Here is a 22,119-nt window from a genome sequence, read left to right as displayed (position 1 = left end):
ACGCCAACAACCTAATTGAATTGGAAATATTTCCAGCTTCAAAATAACCATTTACCTCACTTTTGCTTTTATACAGACGTATATTTTATGCTTCTGGAAAAAATGAAACCAAAATTGGCTTTCAAAATAATTCACTTTTATCAGTTTTGCTAACTGAAACTCTGAAGACATGGTTCTGTGGTGTAGTGGTTAAAGCGCCTGTCTAGTAAACAGGAGATCGGTAATTCAAAGCCACCCAGGACCTAAATATACGTCAAGTGTTTAGGAAACTAAGCTCACGCTAACAACCTAATGGAATTGGAAATACTTTTAACTTCAAAAAAGCAATTTACTTCAATTTTGTTTATATACAGGAGTATTTTTCAATCTTCTGGAAAAATTAAACAAAAATTGGCTCTCAAAGTATTCATTTTTATGAGTTTTTCTAACTGAGAGTGTGAAGCAATGGTTCTGTGGCTTAGTGGTTAAAGAACCTGTCTACGTAAACAGAAGATCGGTGGTTCAAAACCGCCCAGGACCTAAATCTACGTCAACTTTTTTCGGAAACCTAGCTTACGCTAACAACCTAAAAGAATTAGAAAGAATTGCAGCTTCAAAATACCCATTAACCTCAATTTTGTTTTTTACGGTTGTATATTTTATGCTTCTGCAAAATTGAAACCAAAATTGGCTTTCAAAATAAATCAATTTTATCAGTTTTGCTAACTGAACCTCTGAAGACATGGTTCTGTGGTGTAGTGGTTAAAGCGCCTGTCTAGTAAACAGGAGATCAGTGGTTCAAATCCGCCCAGACCTAAAACTACGTAGAATTTATTTAAAACCCAGTCTGCGCGAATAACCAAAGTGCGTTACAAAAAAATCTTCTTCGAAAAACCAAATTACTTACTCTTGTTTATATACCGACCTGCATCCTATGCCTCTTGAAAAATTAAAAAAAAACTCGCTTTCAAAAGAATTCACTTTTATAATTATTGCTAACTGAAACAGTTAATTCATTGTCCTGTGGCTTAGTGGTTAAAGCACCTGTCTGGGTAAACAGAAGATCGGTGGTTCAAATCCGCCCAGGACCTAAATCTACGTCAAGTTTTTAGGAAACCTATCTTACGCTAACAACCTAATTGAATTAGAAATATTTCCAGCTTCAAAATACCCATTTACCACACTTTTGCTTTTATACAGACGTATATTTTATGCTTCTGGAAAAATAAAACCAAAATTGGCTTTCGAAATAATTCATTTTTATCAATTTTGCTGACTGAAACTCTGAAGCCATGGTTCTGTGGCTTAGTTGTTAAAGCGCCTGTCTAGTAAACAGGAGATCGGTGGTTCAAATCCGCCCAGGACCTAAATCTACGTCAAGTGTTTAGGAAACTAAGCTCACGCTAACAACCTAATGGAATAAAGTTTGTTTATATACAGGAGTATTTTTCGAGCTTCAGGAAAAATGAAACAAAAATTAGCTCTCAATTTATTCACTTTTATGAGTTTTGCTAACTGAGAGTGTGAAGACATGGTTCTGTGGCTAAGTGATTGAAGCACCTGTCTGGGTTAACAGAAGATCGGTGGTTCAAATCCGCCCAGGACCTAAATCTACGTCAGGTTTTTAGGAAATCTAGCTTACGCTAACAACCTAATTGAATTGGAAATATTTCCATCTTCAAAATAACCATTTACCTCACTTTTGCTTTTATACAGACGTATATTTTATGCTTCTGCAAAATTGAAACCAGAATTGGCTTTCAAAATAAATCACTTTTATCAGTTTTGCTAACTGAACCTCTGAAGACATGGTTCTGTGGCTTAGTGGTAAAAGCGCCTGTCTAGTAAACAGGCGATCGGTGGTTCAAATCCGCCCAGGACCTAAAACTACGTCGAATTCATTTAAAACCCAGCCTGCGCTAATAACCAAAGTGCATTACAAAAAAAATCTACTTAGAAAAACCAAATTACTTACTCTTGTTTATATACAGACCTACATCCTATGCCTCTTGAAAAATAAAAAAACTGGCTTTCAATAGAATTCACTTTTATAATTATTGCTAACTGAAACTCTTAATTCATTGTCCTGTGGCTTTGTGGTGAAAGCACCTGTTTGGGTAAACAGAAGACCGGTGGTTCAAATCCGCCCAGGACCAAAATCTACGTCCAGTTTTTAGGAAACCTAGCTTACGCTAACAACCTAATTGAATTAGAAATATTTCCAGCTACAAAATACCCAATTAACTCACTTTTGCTTTGATACAGACGTATATTTTATGCTTCTGGAAAAAAGAAACCAAAATTGGCTTTCAAAATAATTAACTTTTATAAGTTTTGCCAACTGAAACTTTGAAGCCATTGTTCTGCGGCTTAGTGGTTAAAGCGCCTGTCTTGTAAACAGGAGCGCGGTGGTTCAAATCGGCGCACGACTTAAAACTACGTCAACTTTTTTGAATTTCTAGCCTGCGCTAACAGACCTACATCCTATGCCTCTTGAAAAATAAAAAAACTGGCTTTCAAAAGTATTCACTTTTATGATTATTGCTAACTTAAACTGTTAATTCATTGTCCTGTGGCTTAGTGGTTAAGGCGCCTGTTACGTAAAGAGGAGATCGGTGGTTTAAATGCTCCCAGGACCTAAATCTACGTGAAGTGTTTAGGAAACCTAGCTAACGCTAACAGCCTAATTGAATTAGAAACATTTCCAGCCTCAAAATACCCATTTACCTCAATTTTGTTTTATACAGACGTATATTTTATGCTTCTGGAAAAAAGAAACCAAAATTGGCTTTCAAAATAATTCAGTTTTAACAGTTTTGCTAACTGAAACTCTGAAGACATGGTTCTGTGGTGTAGTGGTTAAAGCGCCTGTCTAGTAAACAGGAGATCGGTGGTTCAAATCAGGCCAGGACCTAAATCTACGTCAAGTGTTTAGGAAACTAAGCTCACGCTAACAGCCTAACTGAATTAGAAATACTTTCAACATCAAAAAAGCAAAATACTTCAAGTTTGTTTATATATAGGAGTATTTTTCAAGCTACTGGAAAAATGAAACAAAAATTAGCTCTCAAAGTATTCACTTTTATGAGTTTTGCTAACTGAGAGTGTGAAGACATGGTTCTGTGGCTAAGTGACTGAAGCACCTGTCTGGGTTAACAGAAGATCGGTGGTTCAAATCCGCCCCGGACCTAAAACTACGTCCACTTTTTCGAAAATCTAGCTTACGCTAACAGCCTAAATGAATTAGAAACAATTGCAGCTTCAAAATACCCATTAACCTCCATTTTGTTTTATACAGATGTATATTTTATTCTTCTGCAAAATTGAAACCAAAATTGGCTTTAAAAATAATTCATTTTAATCAGTTTTGCTAACTGAACCTCTGAAGACATGGTTCTGTGGCTTAGTGGTAAAAGCGCCTGTCTAGTAAACAGGCGATCGGTGGTTCAAATCCGCCCAGGACCTAAAACTACGTCGAATTCATTTAAAACCCAGCCTGCGCTAATAACCAAAGTGCATTACAAAAAAAATCTACTTAGAAAAACTAAATTACTTACTCTTGTTTATATACAGACCTACATCCTATGCCTCTTGAAAAATAAAAAAACTGGCTTTCAATAGAATTCACTTTTATAATTATTGCTAACTGAAACTCTTAATTCATTGTCCTGTGGCTTTGTGGTGAAAGCACCTGTCTGGGTAAACAGAAGACCGGTGGTTCAAATCCGCCCAGGACCTAAATCTACGTCCAGTTTTTAGGAAACCTAGCTTACGCTAACAACCTAATTGAATTAGAAATATTTCCAGCTACAAAATACCCAATTAACTCACTTTTGCTTTGATACAGACGTATATTTTATGCTTCTGGAAAAAATAAACCAAAATTGGCTTTCAAAATAATTCACTTTTAACAGTTTTGCTAACTGAAACTCTGAAGACATGGTTCTGTGGTGTAGTGGTTAAAGCGCCTGTCTAGTAAACAGGAGATCGGTGGTTCAAATCAGGCCAGGACCTAAATCTACGTCAAGTGTTTAGGAAGCTAAGCTCACGCGAACAACCTAATGGAATTAGAAATACTTTCAACATCAAAAACGCAAATTACTTCAAGTTTGTTTATATGCAGGAGTATTTTTCAAGCTACTGGAAAAATGAAACAAAAATTAGCTCTCAAAGTATTCACTTTTATCAGTTTTGCTAACTGAGAGTGTGAAGACATGGTTCTGTGGCTAAGTGATTGAAGCACCTGTCTGGGTTAACAGAAGAGCGGTGGTTCAAATCCGCCCCGGACCTAAAACTACGTCCACTTTTTCGAAAATCTAGCTTACGCTAACAACCTAAATGAATTAGAAACAATTGCAGCTTCAAAATACCCATTAACCTCCATTTTGTTTTATACAGATGTATATTTTATTCTTCTGCAAAATTGAAACCAAAATTGGCTTTAAAAATAATTCATTTTTATGAGTTTTGCTAACTGAACCTCTGAAGACATGGTTCTGTGGCTTAGTGGTAGAAGCGCCTGTCTTGTAAACAGAAGATCGGTGGTTCAAATCCGCCCAGGACCTAAATCTACGTCAGGTTTTTATGAAACCTAGCTTACGCTAACAACCTAATTGAATTGGAAATATTTCCAGCTTCAAAATACACATTTACCTCACGTTTGCTTTTATACGGACGTATATTTTATGCTTCTGGAAAAATGAAACCAAAATTGGCTTTCAAAATAATTCAATTTTATCAGTTTTGCAAACTCACTGAAGACATGGTTCTGTGGTGTAGTGGTTAAAGCGCCTGCCTAGTAAACAGGAGATCGGTGGTTCAAATCCGCCCAGGACCTAAATCTACGTCAAGTGTTTAGGAAACTAAGCTCACGCTAACAGCCTAACTGAATTAGAAATACTTTCAACATCAAAAAAGCAAAATACTTCAAGTTTGTTTATATATAGGAGTATTTTTCAAGCTACTGGAAAAATGAAACAAAAATTAGCTCTCAAAGTATTCACTTTTATGAGTTTTGCTAACTGAGAGTGTGAAGACATGGTTCTGTGGCTAAGTGATTGAAGCACCTGTCTGGGTTAACAGAAGATCGTTGGTTCAAATCCGCCCCGGACCTAAAACTACGTCCACTTTTTCGAAAATCTAGCTTACGCTAACAACCTAAATGAATTAGAAACAATTGCAGCTTCAAAATACCCATTAACCTCCATTTTGTTTTATACAGATGTATATTTTATTCTTCTGCAAAATTGAAACCAAAATTGGCTTTAAAAATAATTCATTTTTATGAGTTTTGCTAATTGAACCTCTGAAGACATGGTTCTGTGGCTTAGTGGTAGAAGCGCCTGTCTTGTAAACAGAAGATCGGTGGTTCAAATCCGCCCAGGACCTAAATCTACGTCAGGTTTTTATGAAACCTAGCTTACGCTAACAACCTAATTGAATTGGAAATATTTCCAGCTTCAAAATACACATTTACCTCACGTTTGCTTTTATACGGACGTATATTTTATGCTTCTGGAAAAATGAAACCAAAATTGGCTTTCAAAATAATTCAATTTTATCAGTTTTGCAAACTCACTGAAGACATGGTTCTGTGGTGTAGTGGTTAAAGCGCCTGCCTAGTAAACAGGAGATCGGTGGTTCAAATCCGCCCAGGACCTAAATCTACGTCAAGTGTTTAGGAAACTAAGCTCACGCTAACAGCCTAACTGAATTAGAAATACTTTCAACATCAAAAAAGCAAAATACTTCAAGTTTGTTTATATATAGGAGTATTTTTCAAGCTACTGGAAAAATGAAACAAAAATTAGCTCTCAAAGTATTCACTTTTATGAGTTTTGCTAACTGAGAGTGTGAAGACATGGTTCTGTGGCTAAGTGATTGAAGCACCTGTCTGGGTTAACAGAAGATCGGTGGTTCAAATCCACCCAGGACCTAAAACTACGTCCACTTTTTCGAAAACCTAGGTTACGCTAACAACCTAAATGAATTAGAAACAATTGCAGCTTCAAAATACCCATTAACCTCCATTTTGTTTTATACAGATGTATATTTTATGCTTCTGCAAAATTGAAACCAAAATTGGCTTTAAAAATAATTTACTTTTGAGTTTTGCTAACTGAACCTCTGAAGACATGATTCTGTGGCTTAGTGGTAAAAGCGCCTGTGTTGTAAACAGAAGATCGGTGGTTCAAATCCGCCCAGGACCTAAATCTACGTCAGGTTTTTATGAAACCTAGCTTACGCTAACAACCTAATTGAATTGGAAATATTTCCAGCTTCAAAATACACATTTACCTCACGTTTGCTTTTATACGGACGTATATTTTATGCTTCTGGAAAAATGAAACCAAAATTGGCTTTCAAAATAATTCAATTTTATCAGTTTTGCAAACTCACTGAAGACATGGTTCTGTGGTGTAGTGGTTAAAGCGCCTGCCTAGTAAACAGGAGATCGGTGGTTCAAATCCGCCCAGGACCTAAATCTACGTCAAGTGTTTAGGAAACCAAGCTCACGCTAACAGCCTAACTGAATTAGAAATACTTTCAACATCAAAAAAGCAAAATACTTCAAGTTTGTTTATATATAGGAGTATTTTTCAAGCTACTGGAAAAATGAAACAAAAATTAGCTCTCAAAGTATTCACTTTTATGAGTTTTGCTAACTGAGAGTGTGAAGACATGGTTCTGTGGCTAAGTGACTGAAGCACCTGTCTGGGTTAACAGAAGATCGGTGGTTCAAATCCACCCAGAACCTAAAACTACGTCCACTTTTTCGAAAACCTAGGTTACGCTAACAACCTAAATGAATTAGAAACAATTGCAGCTTCAAAATACCCATTAACCTCCATTTTGTTTTATACAGATGTAAATTTTATGCTTCTGCAAAATTGAAACCAAAATTGGCTTTAAAAAAAATTTACTTTTGAGTTTTGATAACTGAACCTCTGAAGACTTGATTCTGTGGCTTAGTGGTAAAAGCGCCTGTGTTGTAAACAGAAGATCGGTGGTTCAAATCCGCCCAGGACCTAAATCTACGTCAGGTCTTTAGGAAACCTAGCTCACGCTAACAAACTAATTGAATTGGAAATATTTCCAGCTTCAAAATACACATTTACCTCACGTTTGCTTCTATACGGACGTATATTTTATGCTTCTGGAAAAATGAAACCAAAATTGGCTTTCAAAATAATTCACTTTTATCAGTTTTGCTAACTGAAACTCTGAAGACATGGTTCTGTGGTCTAGTGGTTAAAGCGCCTGTCTAGTAAACAGGAGATCGGTGGTTCAAAGCGACCCAGGACCTAAATCTACGTCAAGTGTTTAGGAAACTAAGCTCACGCTAACAACCTAATGGAATTAGAAAAACTTTCAACTTCAAAAAAGCATTCTACTTCAATTTTGTTTATATACAGGAGTATTTTTCAAGCTTCTGGAAAAATGAAACAAAAATTAGCTCTCAAAGTATTCACTTTAATGAGCTTTGCTAACTGAGAGTGTAAAGAAATGGTTCTGTGGCTTAGTGGTTAAAGCACCTGTCTGGGTAAACAGAAGATCGGTGGTTCAAATCCGCCCAGGACCTAAATCTACGCCAACTTTTTCGGAAACCTAGCTCACGCTAACAACCTAAAAGAATTAGAAACAATTGCAGCTTCAAAATACCCATTTACCTCAATTTTGTTCTATACGGATGTATATTTTATGCTTCTGCAAAATTGAAACCAAAATTGGCTTTCAGAATAATTCACTTTTATCAGTTTTGCTAACTGAACCTCTGAAGACATGGTCCTGTGGCTTAGTGGTAAAAGCGCCTGTCTTGTAAACAGGAGATCGGTGGTTCAAATCTTCCCAGGACCTAAAACTACGTAGAATTTATTTAAAACTCAGCCTGCGCTAATAACCACAGTGCATTACAAAAAAATCTACTTCGAAAAACCAAATTACTTACTCTTGTTTATATACAGGCCTACATCCTATGCCTCCTGAAAAATAAAAAAAACTGGCTTTCAAAAGTATTCACTTTTATGATTATTGCTAACTGAGACTGTTAATTCATTGTCCTGTGGCTTAGTGGTTAAGGCGTCTGTTACGTAAAGAGGAGATCGGTGGTTCAAATGCTCCCAGGACCTAAATCTACGTGAAGTGTTTAGGAAACCTAGCTAATGCTAACAGCCTAATTGAATTAGAAACATTTCCAGCCTCAAAATACCCATTTACCTCAATTCCGTTTTATACAGATGTATATTTTATGCTTCTGGAAAATTGAAACCAAAACTGGCTTTCAAAAAATTCACTTTTATGAGTTTTGCTAACTGAACCTCTGAAGACATTGTTCTGTGGCTTAGTGGTAAAAGCGCCTGTCTTGTAAACAGGAGATCGGTGGTTCAAATCTTCCCAGGACCTAAAACTACGTAGAATTTATTTAAAACTCAGCCTGCGCTAATAACCAAAGTGCATTACAAAAAAATCTACTTCGAAAAACCAAATTACTTACTCTTGTTTATATACAGGCCTACATCCTATGCCTCCTGAAAAATAAAAAAAAACTGGCTTTCAAAAGTATTCACTTTTATGATTATTGCTAACTGAAACTGTTAATTCATTGTCCTGTGGCTTAGTGGTTAAGGCGTCTGTTACGTAAAGAGGAGATCGGTGGTTCAAATGCTCCCAGAACCTAAATCTACGTGAAGTGCTTAGGAAACCTAGCTAAAGCTAACAGCCTAATTGAATTAGAAACATTTCCAGCCTCAAAATACCCATTTACCTCAATTCTGTTTTATACAGATGTATATTTTAAGCTTCTGGAAAATTGAAACCAAAACTGGCTTTCAAAAAATTCACTTTTATGAGTTTTGCGACCTGAACCTCTGAAGACATTGTTCTGTGGCTTAGTGGTAAAAGCGCCTGTCTTGTAAACAGGAGATCGGTGGTTCAAATCTTCCCAGGACCTAAAACTACGTAGAATTTATTTAATACTCAGCCTGCGCTAATAACCAAAGTGCATTACAAAAAAATCTACTTCGAAAAACCAAATTACTTACTCTTGTTTATATACAGGCCTACATCCTATGCCTCCTGAAAAATAAAAAAACTGGCTTTCAAAAGTATTCACTTTTATGATTATTGCTAACTGAAACTGTTAATTCATTGTCCTGTGGCTTAGTGGTTAAGGCGCCTGTTACGTAAAGAGGAGATCGGTGGTTTAAATGCTCCCAGGACCTAAATCTACGTGAAGTGTTTAGGAAACCTAGCTAACGCTAACAGCCTAATTGAATTAGAAACATTTCCAGCCTCAAAATACCCATTTACCTCAATTTTGTTTTATACAGATGTATATTTTATGCTTCTGGAAAATTGAAACCAAAACTGGCTTCCAAAATAATTCACTTTTTGAGTTTTGGTAACTAAAACTGTGAAGCCATGGTTCTGTGGCTCAGCGGTTAAAGTGCCTGTCTAGTAAACAGGAGATCGGTGGTTCAAATCCTCCCAGGACCTAAATCTACGTCAAGTTTTTTGGAAACCTAGCTTACGCTAACAACCTACTTGAATTAGAAATATTTCGAGCTTGAAAATACCCATCTACCTCAATTTTGCTTTTTTACAGACGTATATTTTATGCTTGTGGAAAATAGAAACCAAAATTGGCTTTCAAAATAATTCACTTTTTTGAGCTTGCTAACTGAAACTATGAAAAGTTGGCTCTGTGGTTTAGTGGTTAAAGCGCCTGTCTAGTACACAGTAGATCGGTGGTTCAAATCCGCCCAGGACCTAAATCTACGTCAAGTTTTTAGGAAACCTAGCTTACGCTAACAACCTAAATGAATTAGAAACAATTGCAGCTTCAAAATACCCATTTACCTCAATTCTGTTTTATACAGATGTATATTTTATGCTTCTGGAAAAATGAAACCAAATGGGCTTTCAAAATATTTCACTTTTATGAATTTTGCTAACTGAAACTCTGAAGACATGGTTTTGTGGCTTAGTGGTTAAAGCGACTGTCTAGTAATCAGGAGACCGGTGGTTCAAATCCGCAGCAGACCCAAATCTCTGTCAAGTTTTTCGGAAACCTAGCTTACGCTAACAACCTACTTGAATTAGAAATATTTCGAGCTTGAAAATACCCATCTACCTCACTTTTGCTTTTATACAGACGTATTTTTTATGCTTCTGGAAAAAAGAAACCAAAATTGGCTTTCAAAATAATTCACTTTTTTGAGTTTGCTAACTGAAACTATGAACAGCCGGCTCTGTGGTTTAGTGGTTAAAGCGCCTGTCTAGTACACAGTAGATCGGTGGTTCAAATCCGCCCAGGACCTAAATCTACGTCAAGCTTTTAGGAAACCTAGCTTACGCTAACAACCTAAATGAATTAGAAACAATTGCAGCTTCAAAATAGCCATTTACCTCAATTTTGTTTTACACAGATGTATTTTTTATGCTTCTGCAAAATTGAAACCAAAATTGGCTTTCCAAATAATTCACTTTTATGAGTTTTGCTAACTAAACCTCTGAAGACATGGTTCTGTGGCTTAGTGGTAAAAGCGACTGTCTTGTAAACAGGAGATCGGTGGTTCAAATCCTCCCAGGACCTAAAACTACGTAGAATTTATTTAAAACCCAGCCTGCGCTAATAACCAAAGTGCATTACAAAAAAAATCTACTTCGAAAAACCAAATTACTTACTCTTGTTTATATACAGACCTACATCCTATGCCTCTTGAAAAAATAAAAAAAACTGGCTTTCAAAAGTATTCACTTTTATGCTTATTGCAAACTGAAACTGTTAATTTATTGTCCTGTGGCTTAGTGGTTAAAGCGCCTGTTACGTAAAGAGGAGATTGGTGGTTCAAATGCTCCCAGAACCTAAATCTACGTGAAGTTTTTAGGAAAACTAGCTAACGCTAACAGCCTAATTGAATTATAAATATCTCCAGCTTCAAAATACCCATTTACCTCAAATTTGTTTTATACAGATGTATATTTTATGCTTCTGGAAAAATGACACCAAAATGGGCTTTCAAAATATATCACTTTCATGAATTTTGCTAACTGAAACTCTGAAGACATGGTTCTGTGGCTTGGTGGTTAAAGCGACGGTCTAGTAAACAGGAGACAGGTGGTTCAAATCCGCCCAGGTTCTAAATCTACGTCAAGGTTTTCGGAAACCTAGCTTACGCTAACAACCTAATTAAATTAGAAATATTTCGAGCTTCAAAATACCCTTTTACCTCACTTTTGCTTTTATACAGATGTATATTTCATGCTTCTGGAAAAATGAAACCAAAATTGGCTTTCAAAATAATTCACTTTTATAAGTTTTTCTAACTGAAACTCTGAAGACATGGTTCTGTGGCTGAGTGGTTAAAGCGCCTGTCTTGTAAACAGGAGATCGGTGGTTCAAATGCGCCCGGGACCTAAAACTACGTCGAATCTTTTTGAAACCCAGCCTGCGTGAATAACCAAAGTGCATTACAAAACAATCTACTTCGAAAAACCAAATCCCTTACTCTTGTTTATATACAGGCCTACATCCTATGCCTCCTGAAAAATAAAAAAAATTGGCCTTGAAAAGTATTCACTTTTATGATTATTGCTAACTGAAACTGTTAATTCATTGTCGTGTGGCTTAGTGGTTAAGGCGCCTGTTACGTAAAGAGGAGATCGGTGGTTCAAAAGCTCCCAGGACCTAAATCTACGTGAATTTTTTAGGAAACCTAGATAACGCTAGCAGCCTAATTGAATTAGAAACATTTCCAGCTTCAAAATACCCATTTACCTCAAATTTGTTTTATACAGATGTATATTTTATGCTTCTGGAAAAAGGAAACCAAAATTGGCTTTCAAAATAATTCACTTTTTTGAGTTTGCTAACTGAAACTGTGCAGTCATGGTTCTGTGGCTCAGCGGTTAAAGCGCCTGTCAAGTAAACAGGAGATCGTTGGTTCAAATCCGCCCAGGACCCAAATCTACGTCAAGTTTTTCGGAAACCTAGCTTACGCTAACAACATAATTGAATTAGAAATATTGCGAGCTTGAAAATACCCATTTACCTCGATTTGCTTTTTTACAGACGTATATTTTATGCTTCTGGAAAATAGAAACCAAAATTGACTTTCAAAGAATTTCACTTTTTTGAGTTTGCTAACTGAAACTGCGAAGAGATGGCTCTGTGGTTTAGTGGTTAAAACGCCTGTCTAGTACACAGGAGATCGGTGGTTCAAATCCGCCCAGGACCTATATCTACGTCAAGTTTTTTGGAAAACTAGCTTACGCTAACAACCTAATTAAATTAGAAAAATTTCGAGCTTTAAAATATCCATTTACCTCACTTTTGCTTTTATACAGACGTATATTTCATGCTTCTGGAAAAATGAAATCAAAATTGGCTTTGAAAAAAATTCACTTTTATGAGTTTTGCTAACTGAAACTCTGAAGACATGGTTCTGTGGCTTAGTGATTAAAGCGACTGTCTTGTAAACAGGAGATCAGTGGTTCAAATCCGCCCAGGATATAAAACTACGTCAAAATTATTTAAAACCCAGCGTGCGCGAAGAACCAAAGTGCATTACAAAAAAATCTACTTCGAAAAACCAAATTACTTACTCTTGTTTATATACAGGCCTACATCCTATCCTATATATTAAATGCATGACAGTTTATAAGGCACCGTGTTTAACGAAAGGCGAAAATGCATGTTTAAGAGGCCTCTGAAGAGCATCTTTAAGAATTATCGAAGAGCATGTTTAAGAGCTCTCGAGCAGCATGGTTAAGAGGACCGATTGCGAGAGGTCAATGACCGCAAAAATTGATCTCTTAATAGGTCAATGTCCTAAAAAGCGGAGATTACAAAAGAGTCATTGACCTGAATGCAAAAAGAGTCAATGACCTTTAATTAAGCTTCCAAAAAGTTCACGCGCCGCAAAAAAACAGGGATAAAAGAAAAGTCCTTCACCAAAAAAAATATCAATAACAAATAGATCCAAAAACAGCGTATTGTAATTTTTGGCCTTTATTTGATCTCTTTATCTCGCTGACAATATGTTAGTTGCGAAGGTATGATGTTAAACTACTCTATGTAGTTGCTCGCAAACCAGCAAAGTTCGTAGCAATTATATTAGTCCCGTTGGTCTTTGTTTATGCGATTTTTCGCTTGACCGATTTTTTGTCTGACCCATATGACTTTTCATCCTTAAAACGGGACAAACAGGTAACAACCAGCGGGTATTAAGTTTCATTAGGGCCCCTTAGTCGCGTTCAGTAGCTCTTCAAGTGCTTAGTGTGGTGTAGCACCAGTACAGGCTGTAGTTGAAAGGAGTTTAAGAAGTTTATGAGCCCAAAATGTCATAATTTTTGTTTTTTTTATCATTTTTAGAATTTACTGTTGGACCAGTCTAAAACTGAGGCTTGTAAAGGTATTTTGCAAGACTTAAGTATATTTTATCACCATTTTTTACAGCTGTCTGTCTGGGTACTCCAAACAAAAACACACAAAATTATACTGATTTTCACAATTTGTTTGTTCAGTTTTTCAGATTTTTTCAGCCCTAGGTGTCATGGAACCTCACCTAGGGTTAGATGATTGGTTACTGCAAGGTTTCTAGTGGCAATGGAATGGTTTTCAACAATTTAGCATCACCCATTCTTGCATTTTTCTGACAAAACTTGAAAATTTTCTTTTTCAGTTTTTTTGACCTTTGTCATTTTCAAGTTTATCAATTTTTGCAATTTGATGAAATTTTTAAAGTTTTTTTGCTTTTTTAATTTTCAGGTATCTCCAGCCGAGCTTAAAAAAATCCTCTAGGGTTTGTTATTAGGTTTTTAAATTTTCTGGACGTAAAGAAATGTTTTTCAAGATTTTAACATCACGAATTTTAGCTTTTTTAATAAAACTTGCAACTTTTAATTTTTTGATCTTCATTGTCATTATTTAGGTATTTTTCAGTCTCAGAGGTAAGAAAAACCTCCTTTATGGTTTCAAAATAAGTTACTGGAAAATGTCTATTGGCCAAGGATTAGTTTTTAACTTTTTACTATCACAAATTTTAGCAATTCTTTTGATAAAACTTGCAATTTTTTAGGTTTCTTGTCATTTTTCTAGGTTTCTCCAGACGCAAGAGCCAAGGAACCTCCTCTAGGATTTGATATTAGCTTACTGTATAGTTTCTAGATCAGTTCAAAATTTGAAATTTTTTGAATCTTTTTGATTTTTCCTCGGGCCCCGGGCCTCCTCTAAGTTTTGACAATGAGCTACTGCATAATTTCTCGAGTTATCAATTTTTGGAGTTTTAGCTATTTTTGATAAATTATAAATTCTAAAGTTTTCGGAAATTTATTGTGTTCTAAGTTTATGAATCTCTATGATGCACTGAAACTATTTAAAGCCCAAAATTGGGATACTGGATAGTCTCATGAAACAATGAAAAGGTTTTGAAGATATTAATATAACAAATTTCAGCAAGATTTCGTTAACATTCGCAATTTTAAAAAATTGGATGTTTTTGACCTTTGAGTCTAACAATCTTCACTGGCCAACGAAACTTTTTAAGTCTTGCAGATCGGTTTCATGACAGAAGTTCAGGGACAAAATTTTTTTGAACATTTTTTCCACGGCAAAATCTGGAAACTTATTTTTTTTGAACTTCTCAGATTCTATATGATTTAATTACTAATATGGCTGGAAAACCAGAAGTTGTGGAGTCGAGTCTCATCTCTGAAAGTTTTCCTAGCACTCTCTCTCTCTCTCTCTCTCTCTCGCTTCCGGTTGGGGCTTCTTTCCTTCTCTTTCTCTTTCACGTTTCATCTCTCAAAATCTATCTCTAAAGAAATTTGTAGCAATTATATTAATCCTGTTGGTCTTTATTCGTTTTCGCTTCACCGATTTTTTGTCACACCCATTTGATTTTTCGTCCTGAAAAACAGGATGAAGAGGCAGCCCAATGAGTTTTAAATTCTCTTAGAGCCTTTTAGCTCATTTGTCTCGATGTGTGCGAATCACAGAAACCGTTTTGGAGACTTATACTTAACGTGTGAAGGGCGCTTCTTAGAAATTGATTCCCCAACCCCACCCGGGCCTCAAAACCAGCCCCACCCGCACCAATCCCCATACCTGCAAATCGTTTACGCCGTAAGGGCCCCGTGCATTCAAAGATCACCTTCCCAGCATTGTGCCCATCCCCCAATGTTGTCCTCCGTCACTGTTGCCCACCCCCCACCGATGCGGAGCCATCTGCTCCCCGGTCGTTTGAGAGCAATTCGCCCGACGTTAGCGGGGTTATGTTTCAACTTTTGCGAAGTAGGTTTTGTGGGCTTAAGTATTTTACAATTTTTTTGCTTACGATCGAATAATTTATCTGTTAATTGCTTTCCATCAAAGTTTTTCAGGCCATGTTTTTGACTAACAGATCTGGGTTTTTGATATTCTTTACCTTTGTTTTCACGATTTTCTTCTTCACATTTTCAAGCAACATTTTTAGTTTCGAAAGTGAGGTGGATTGTGCACCAATTTAAATCATTAAAAGTTTATCGGAGGTTCTGATATTGCTTTAAGATGCTTGAAGAAAGCTTACCGCCAACGCAGGTTGGATTTATCCCCTTACTTCTTTTCTAGGTTTTTGTCTGTGGATGTTAGTTGGATGTTTCTTTGTCATTAGAACAGAACAAAAAACTTTTATTAAATACAAATTTAGCAGTTTTGCTTAATCTTTATATATCTCCATTGCGCTCATTTTCCTTATTGAAGCCGGATTTTTTCAATTACTTCGCGATCGTATGCAATTTTTCAATTCTCGATAAATTCATCAACGAAATTAATATTGGGATGCGCATATTTGTTCGTCCAGTTTTTAGAAAGTTCTTGAAAAAAAGAAAAAAAGTTTTTTTAGATTGCTTTTACGGACCTGCTAGTGCCTCCTGAAAAATAAAAAAAAATTGGCCTTGAAAAGTATTCACTTTTATGATTATTGCTAACTGAAACTGTTAATTCATTGTCGTGTGGCTTAGTGGTTAAGGCGCCTGTCTAGTAAACAGATCAGTGGTTCAAAGCCGCCCAGGACCTAAAACTACGTCGAAATTATTTAAAACCCAGCGTGCGCGAAGAACCAAAGTGCATTACAAAAAAATCTACTTCGAAAAACCTAATTACTTACTCTTGTTCATATACAGGCCTACATCCTATGCCTCCTGAAAAATAAAAAAAATTGGCCTTGAAAAGTATTCACTTTTATGATTATTGCTAACTGAAACTGTTAATTCATTGTCGTGTGGCTTAGTGGTTAAGGCGCCTGTTACGTAAAGAGGAGATCGGTGGTTCAAAAGCTCCCAGGACCTAAATCTACGTGAAGTTTTTAGGAAACCTAGATAACGCTAACAGCCTAATTGAATTAGAAACATTTCCAGCTTCAAAATACCCATTTACCTCAAATTTGTTTTATACAGATGTATATTTTATGCTTCTGGAAAAATGAAACCAAAATTGGCTTTCAAAATAATTCACTTTTTGAGTTTTGCTAACTGAAACTCTGAAGACATGGTTCTGTGGCTTAGTGATTAAAGCGACTGTCTTGTAAAGAGGAGATCAGTGGTTCAAATCCGCCTAGGACCTAAAACTACGTCGAAATTATTTAAAAACCAGCGTGCGCGAAGAACCAAAGTGCATTACACAAAAATCTACTTCGAAAAACCAAATTACTTACTCTTGTTCATATACAGGCCTACATCCTATGCCTCCTGAAAAATTAAAAAAAATGGCCTTGAAAAGTATTCACTTTTATGATTATTGCTAACTGAAACTGTTAATTCATTGTCGTGTGGCTTAGTGGTTAAGGCGCCTGTTACGTAAAGAGGAGATCGGTGGTTCAAAAGCTCCCAGGACCTATATCTACGTGAAGTTTTTAGGAAACCTAGATAACGCTAACAGCCTAATTGAATTAGAAACATTTCCAGATTCAAAATACCCATTTACCTCAAATTTGTTTTATACAGATATATATTTTATGCTTCTGGAAAACTGAAACCAAAATTGGCTTTCAAAAGAGTTCACTTTTTTGAGTTTTGCTAACTGAAACTGAGCAGACATGGTTCTGTGGCTCAGCGGTTAAAGCGCCTGTCAAGTAAACAGGAGATCGTTGGTTCAAATCCAGCCAGGACCCAAATCTACGTCAAGTTTTTCGGAAACCTAGCTTACGCTAACAACCTAATTGAATTAGAAATAATTCGAGCTTGAAAGTACCCATTTACCTCACTTTTCCTTTTTTACAGACGTATATTTTATGCTTCTGGAAAATAGAAACCAAAATTGGCTTTCAAAATAATTCACTTTTTTGAGTTTGCTAACTGAAACTGTGAAGAGATGGCTCTGTGGTTTAGTGGATAAAGCGCCTGTCTAGTACACAGGAGATCGGTGGTTCAAATCCTCCCAGGACCTAAATCTACGTCAAGGTTTTCGGAAACCTAGCTTACGCTAACAACCTAATTAAATTAGAAATATTTCGAGCTTCAAAATACTCATTTACCTCACTTTTGCTTTTATACAGATGTATATTTCATGCTTCTGGAAAAATGAAACCAAAATTGGCTTTCAAAATAATTCACTTTTATAAGTTTTTCCAACTTAAACTCTGAAGACATGGTTCTGTGGCTGAGTGGTTAAAGCGCCTGTCTTGTAAACAGGAGATCTGTGGTTCAAATCCGCCCAGGACCTAAAACTACGTCGAATTTATTTAAAACCCAGCGTGCGCGAAGAACCAAAGTGCATTACAAAAAAATATACTTCGAAAAACCAAATTACTTACTCTTGTTTATATACAGGCCTACATCCTATGCCTCCTGAAGAATAAAAAACTGGCTCTCAAAAGTATTCACTTTTATGAGTATTGCTAACTGAAACTGTTAATTCATTGTCCTGTGGCTTAGTGGTTAAGGCACCTGTTACGTAAAGAGGAGATCGGTGGTTCAAATGCTCCCAGGACCTAAATCTACGTGAAGTTTTTAGGAAACCTAGCTAACGCTAACAGCCTAAGTGAATTAGAAACATTTCCAGCTTCAAAATACCCATTTACCTCAATTTTGTTTTATACAGATGTGTATTTTATGCTTCTGGAAAAACGAAACTAAAATTGGCTTTCAAAATAATTCACTTTTTTGAGTTTTGCTAACTGAAACTGTGCATACATGGTTCTGAGGCTTAGTGGTTAAAGCGCCTGTATTGTAAACAGGAGATCGGTGGTTCAAATACGCCCACGACCTAAAACTACGTCGAATCTATTTAAAACTCAGGCTGCCTAACAACCCAACTGCATAACAAAAAAATCTAATTGGAAAAACCAAATTGCTTACTCTTGTTTATATACAGACCTAAATCCTATGCTTCATGAAAAATAAAAGAAAAATTGGCCTCGAAAAGTATTCACTTTTCTGATTATTGCTAACTGAAACTGTGGTTCAGAGGTTACAGCGCCTGTCTAGTAAACAGAAGATCGGTGGTTCAAATCCGCCCAGGACCTAAATCTACGTCAAGTTTTTGGGAAATCTAGCTTACGCTAACAACTTAATTGAATTAGAAATATTTCGAGCTTGAAAATACCCATTTACCTCACTTTTGCTTTTTTACAGACGTATTTTTTATGCTTCTGCAAAATAGAAACCAAAATTGGCTTTCAAAATAATCCACTTTTTTTAGTTTGCCAACTGAAACTGTGAAGAGCTGGCTCTGTGGTTTAGTGGTTAAAGCGCCTGTCTAGTACACAGGAGATCTGTGGTTCAAATCCGCCCAGGACCTAAAACTACGTCGAATTTATTTAAAACCCAGCGTGCGCGAAGAACCAAAGTGCATTACAAAAAAATATACTTCGAAAAACCATATTACTTACTCTTGTTTATATACAGGCCTACATCCTATGCCTCCTGAAGAATAAAAAAACTGGCTCTCAAAAGTATTCACTTTTATGAGTATTGCTAACTGAAACTGTTAATTCATTGTCCTGTGGCTTAGTGGTTAAGGCACCTGTTACGTAAAGAGGAGATCGGTGGTTCAAATGCTCCCAGGACCTAAATCTACGTGAAGTTTTTAGGAAACCTAGCTAACGCTAACAGCCTAAGTGAATTAGAAACATTTCCAGCTTCAAAATACCCATTTACCTCAATTTTGTTTTATACAGATGTGTATTTTATGCTTCTGGAAAAACGAAACTAAAATTGGCTTTCAAAATAATTCACTTTTTTGAGTTTTGCTAACTGAAACTGTGCATACATGGTTCTGAGGCTTAGTGGTTAAAGCGCCTGTATTGTAAACAGGAGATCGGTGGTTCAAATACGCCCACGACGTAAAACTACGTCGAATCTATTTAAAACTCAGGCTGCCTAACAACCCAACTGCATTACAAAAAAATCTAATTGGAAAAACCAAATTGCTTACTCTTGTTTATATACAGACCTAAATCCTATGCTTCATGAAAAATAAAAAAAAAAATTGGCCTCGAAAAGTATTCACTTTTCTGATTATTGCTAACTGAAACTGTGGTTCAGAGGTTAAAGCGCATGTCTAGTAAACAGAAGATCGGTGGTTCAAATCCGCCCAGGACCTAAATCTACGTCAAGTTTTTAGGAAATCTAGCTTACGCTAACAACTTAATTGAATTAGAAATATTTCGACCTTGAAAATACCCATTTACCTCACTTTTGCTTTTTTACAGACGTATTTTTTATGCTTCTGCAAAATAGAAACCAAAATTGGTTTTCAAAATAATCCACTTTTTTTAGTTTGCTAACTGAAACTGTGAAGAGCTGGCTCTGTGGTTTAGTGGTTAAAGCGCCTGTCTAGTACACAGGAGATCGGTGATTCAAATCCGCCCAGGACCTAAATCTACGTCAAGTTTTTAGGAAACCTAGCTTACGCTAACAACTTAATTGAATTAGAAACATTCCCAGCTTCAAAATACCCATTTACCTCACTTTTGCTTTTATACAGATGTATATTTCATGCTTCTGGAAAAATGAAACCAAAATTGGCTTTGAAAATAATTCACTTTTACGAGTTTTGCTAACTGAAACTCTGAAGACATGGTTCTGTGGCTTAGTGGTTAAAGCGCCTGTCTTGTAAACAGGAGATCGGTGGTTCAAATCCGCCCAGGACCTAAAACTACGTCGAATTTATATAAAACCCAGCGTGCACGAATAACCAATGTGCATTACAAAAAAATCTACTTCGAAAAACCAAATTACTTACTCTTGTTTATATACAGGCCTACATCCTATGCCTCCTGAAAAATAAAAAAAACGGGTTTTCAAAAGTATTCACTTTTATGATTATTGCTAACTGAAACTGTTAATTAATTGTCCTGTGGCTTAGTGGTTAAGGCGCCTGTTACGTAAAGAGGAGATCGGTGGTTCAAATGCTCCCAGGACCTAAATCTACGTGAAATTTTTAGGAAACCTAGCTAACGCTAACAGCCTAAGTGAATTAGAAACATTTCCAGCTTCAAAATACCCATTTACCTCAATTTTGTTTTATACAGATGTGTATTTTATGCTTCTGGAAAAATGAAACCGAAAACGGCTTTCAAAAAAATTTACTTTTATGAGTTTTGATAACTGTAACTCTGAAATCATGGTTCTGTGGCTTAGTGGTTAAAGCGCCTGTCTTGTAAACAGGAGATCGGTGGTTCAAATCCTCCCAGGACCTAAATCTACGTCAAGTTTTTCGGAAACCTAGCTAACGATAACAACCTAATTAAATTAGAAATACTTCGAGCTTCAAAATATCCATTTACCTCAATTTTGTTTTATACAGACGTATATTTTATGCTTCTGGAAAAATGAAACCAAAATTGGCTTTCAAAATAATCCACTTTTTTGAGTTTGCTAACTGGAACTGTGAAGACATGGTTCTGTGGCTCAGAGGTTAAAGCGCCTGTCTAGTAAACAGGAGATCGGTGGTTCAAATCCGCCCAGGACCTAAAACTACGTCGAAATTATTTAAAAACCAGCGTGCGCGAAGAACCAAAGTGCATTACACAAAAATCTACTTCGAAAAACCAAATTACTTACTCTTGTTCATATACAGGCCTACATCTTATGCCTCCTGAAAAATAAAAAAAAATTGGCCTTGAAAAGTATTCACTTTTATGATTATTGCTAACTGAAACTGTTAATTCATTGTCGTGTGGCTTAGTGGTTAAGGCGCCTGTTACGTAAAGAGGAGATCGGTGGTTCAAAAGCTCCCAGGACCTAAATCTACGTGAAGTTTTTAGGAAACCTAGATAACGCTAACAGCCTAATTGAATTAGAAACATTTCCAGCTTCAAAATACCCATTTACCTCAAATTTGTTTTATACAGATGTATATTTTATGCTTCTGGAAAAATGAAACCAAAATTGGCTTTCAAAAGAGTTCACTTTTTTGAGTTTTGCTAACTGAAACTGAGCAGACATGGTTCTGTGGCTCAGCGGTTAAAGCGCCTGTCAAGTAAACAGGAGATCGTTGGTTCAAATCCACCCAGGACCCAAATCTACGTCAAATTTTCGGAAACCTAGCTTACGCTAACAACCTAATTGAATTAGAAATATTTCGAGCTTGAAAGTACCCATTTACCTCACTTTTCCTTTTATACAGATGTGTATTTTATGCTTCTGGAAAAACGAAACTAAAATTGGCTTTCAAAATAATTCACTTTTTTGAGTTTTGCTAACTGAAACTGTGCATACATGGTTCTGAGGCTTAGTGGTTAAAGCGCCTGTATTGTAAACAGGAGATCGGTGGTTCAAATACGCCCACGACCTAAAACTACGTCGAATCTATTTAAAACTCAGGCTGCCTAACAACCCAACTGCATAACAAAAAAAATCTAATTGGAAAAACCAAATTGCTTACTCTTGTTTATATACAGACCTAAATCCTATGCTTCATGAAAAATAAAAAAAATTGGCCTCGAAAAGTATTCACTTTTCTGATTATTGCTAACTGAAACTGTGGTTCAGAGGTTAAAGCGCCTGTCTAGTAAACAGAAGATCGGTGGTTCAAATACGCCCAGGATCTAAATCTACGTCACGTTTTTAGGAAATCTAGCTTACGCTAACAACTTAATTGAATTAGAAATATTTTGAGCTTGAAAATACCCATTTACCTCACTTTTGCTTTTTTAC

General features: G+C 36.2%; 1 protein-coding gene and 17 non-coding genes across 19 annotated transcripts in view; 17 read left to right on the top strand and 1 right to left on the bottom strand.

Moving 5' to 3' along the window:
- LOC142351908 (uncharacterized) overlaps positions 1 to 22,119 on the bottom strand; it is a 438,132-nt gene that overhangs the window by 135,883 nt on the left and 280,130 nt on the right. The window lies entirely within an intron of this gene.
- Trnat-agu (transfer RNA threonine (anticodon AGU)) lies at positions 1,274 to 1,346 on the top strand. The gene has a single exon. It is a non-coding gene; the product is annotated as a tRNA-Thr (tRNA).
- Trnat-agu (transfer RNA threonine (anticodon AGU)) lies at positions 1,790 to 1,862 on the top strand. The gene has a single exon. It is a non-coding gene; the product is annotated as a tRNA-Thr (tRNA).
- Positions 3,372 to 3,444, top strand: Trnat-agu (transfer RNA threonine (anticodon AGU)). Its single transcript has one exon. It is a non-coding gene; the product is annotated as a tRNA-Thr (tRNA).
- On the top strand, positions 4,472 to 4,544 carry Trnat-ugu (transfer RNA threonine (anticodon UGU)). Its single transcript has one exon. It is a non-coding gene; the product is annotated as a tRNA-Thr (tRNA).
- Trnat-ugu (transfer RNA threonine (anticodon UGU)) lies at positions 5,295 to 5,367 on the top strand. Its single transcript has one exon. It is a non-coding gene; the product is annotated as a tRNA-Thr (tRNA).
- Trnat-ugu (transfer RNA threonine (anticodon UGU)) lies at positions 7,764 to 7,836 on the top strand. Its single transcript has one exon. It is a non-coding gene; the product is annotated as a tRNA-Thr (tRNA).
- On the top strand, positions 9,402 to 9,474 carry Trnat-agu (transfer RNA threonine (anticodon AGU)). Its single transcript has one exon. It is a non-coding gene; the product is annotated as a tRNA-Thr (tRNA).
- On the top strand, positions 10,501 to 10,573 carry Trnat-ugu (transfer RNA threonine (anticodon UGU)). The gene has a single exon. It is a non-coding gene; the product is annotated as a tRNA-Thr (tRNA).
- On the top strand, positions 11,326 to 11,398 carry Trnat-ugu (transfer RNA threonine (anticodon UGU)). Its single transcript has one exon. It is a non-coding gene; the product is annotated as a tRNA-Thr (tRNA).
- On the top strand, positions 11,872 to 11,944 carry Trnat-agu (transfer RNA threonine (anticodon AGU)). Its single transcript has one exon. It is a non-coding gene; the product is annotated as a tRNA-Thr (tRNA).
- On the top strand, positions 12,146 to 12,218 carry Trnat-agu (transfer RNA threonine (anticodon AGU)). Its single transcript has one exon. It is a non-coding gene; the product is annotated as a tRNA-Thr (tRNA).
- Positions 17,057 to 17,129, top strand: Trnat-agu (transfer RNA threonine (anticodon AGU)). The gene has a single exon. It is a non-coding gene; the product is annotated as a tRNA-Thr (tRNA).
- Trnat-ugu (transfer RNA threonine (anticodon UGU)) lies at positions 17,608 to 17,680 on the top strand. The gene has a single exon. It is a non-coding gene; the product is annotated as a tRNA-Thr (tRNA).
- On the top strand, positions 20,040 to 20,112 carry Trnat-ugu (transfer RNA threonine (anticodon UGU)). Its single transcript has one exon. It is a non-coding gene; the product is annotated as a tRNA-Thr (tRNA).
- Positions 20,587 to 20,659, top strand: Trnat-ugu (transfer RNA threonine (anticodon UGU)). The gene has a single exon. It is a non-coding gene; the product is annotated as a tRNA-Thr (tRNA).
- Trnat-agu (transfer RNA threonine (anticodon AGU)) lies at positions 20,861 to 20,933 on the top strand. The gene has a single exon. It is a non-coding gene; the product is annotated as a tRNA-Thr (tRNA).
- Positions 21,409 to 21,481, top strand: Trnat-agu (transfer RNA threonine (anticodon AGU)). The gene has a single exon. It is a non-coding gene; the product is annotated as a tRNA-Thr (tRNA).

The sequence above is a fragment of the Convolutriloba macropyga genome, chromosome 13 (assembly GCF_964194025.1).
Source record: "Convolutriloba macropyga chromosome 13, txConMacr16.3, whole genome shotgun sequence".
NCBI lineage: Eukaryota > Metazoa > Xenacoelomorpha > Acoela > Convolutidae > Convolutriloba > Convolutriloba macropyga.
Note: the sequence above shows the minus strand (reverse complement) of the source record. Positions and strands in the feature narration are given on the sequence as shown.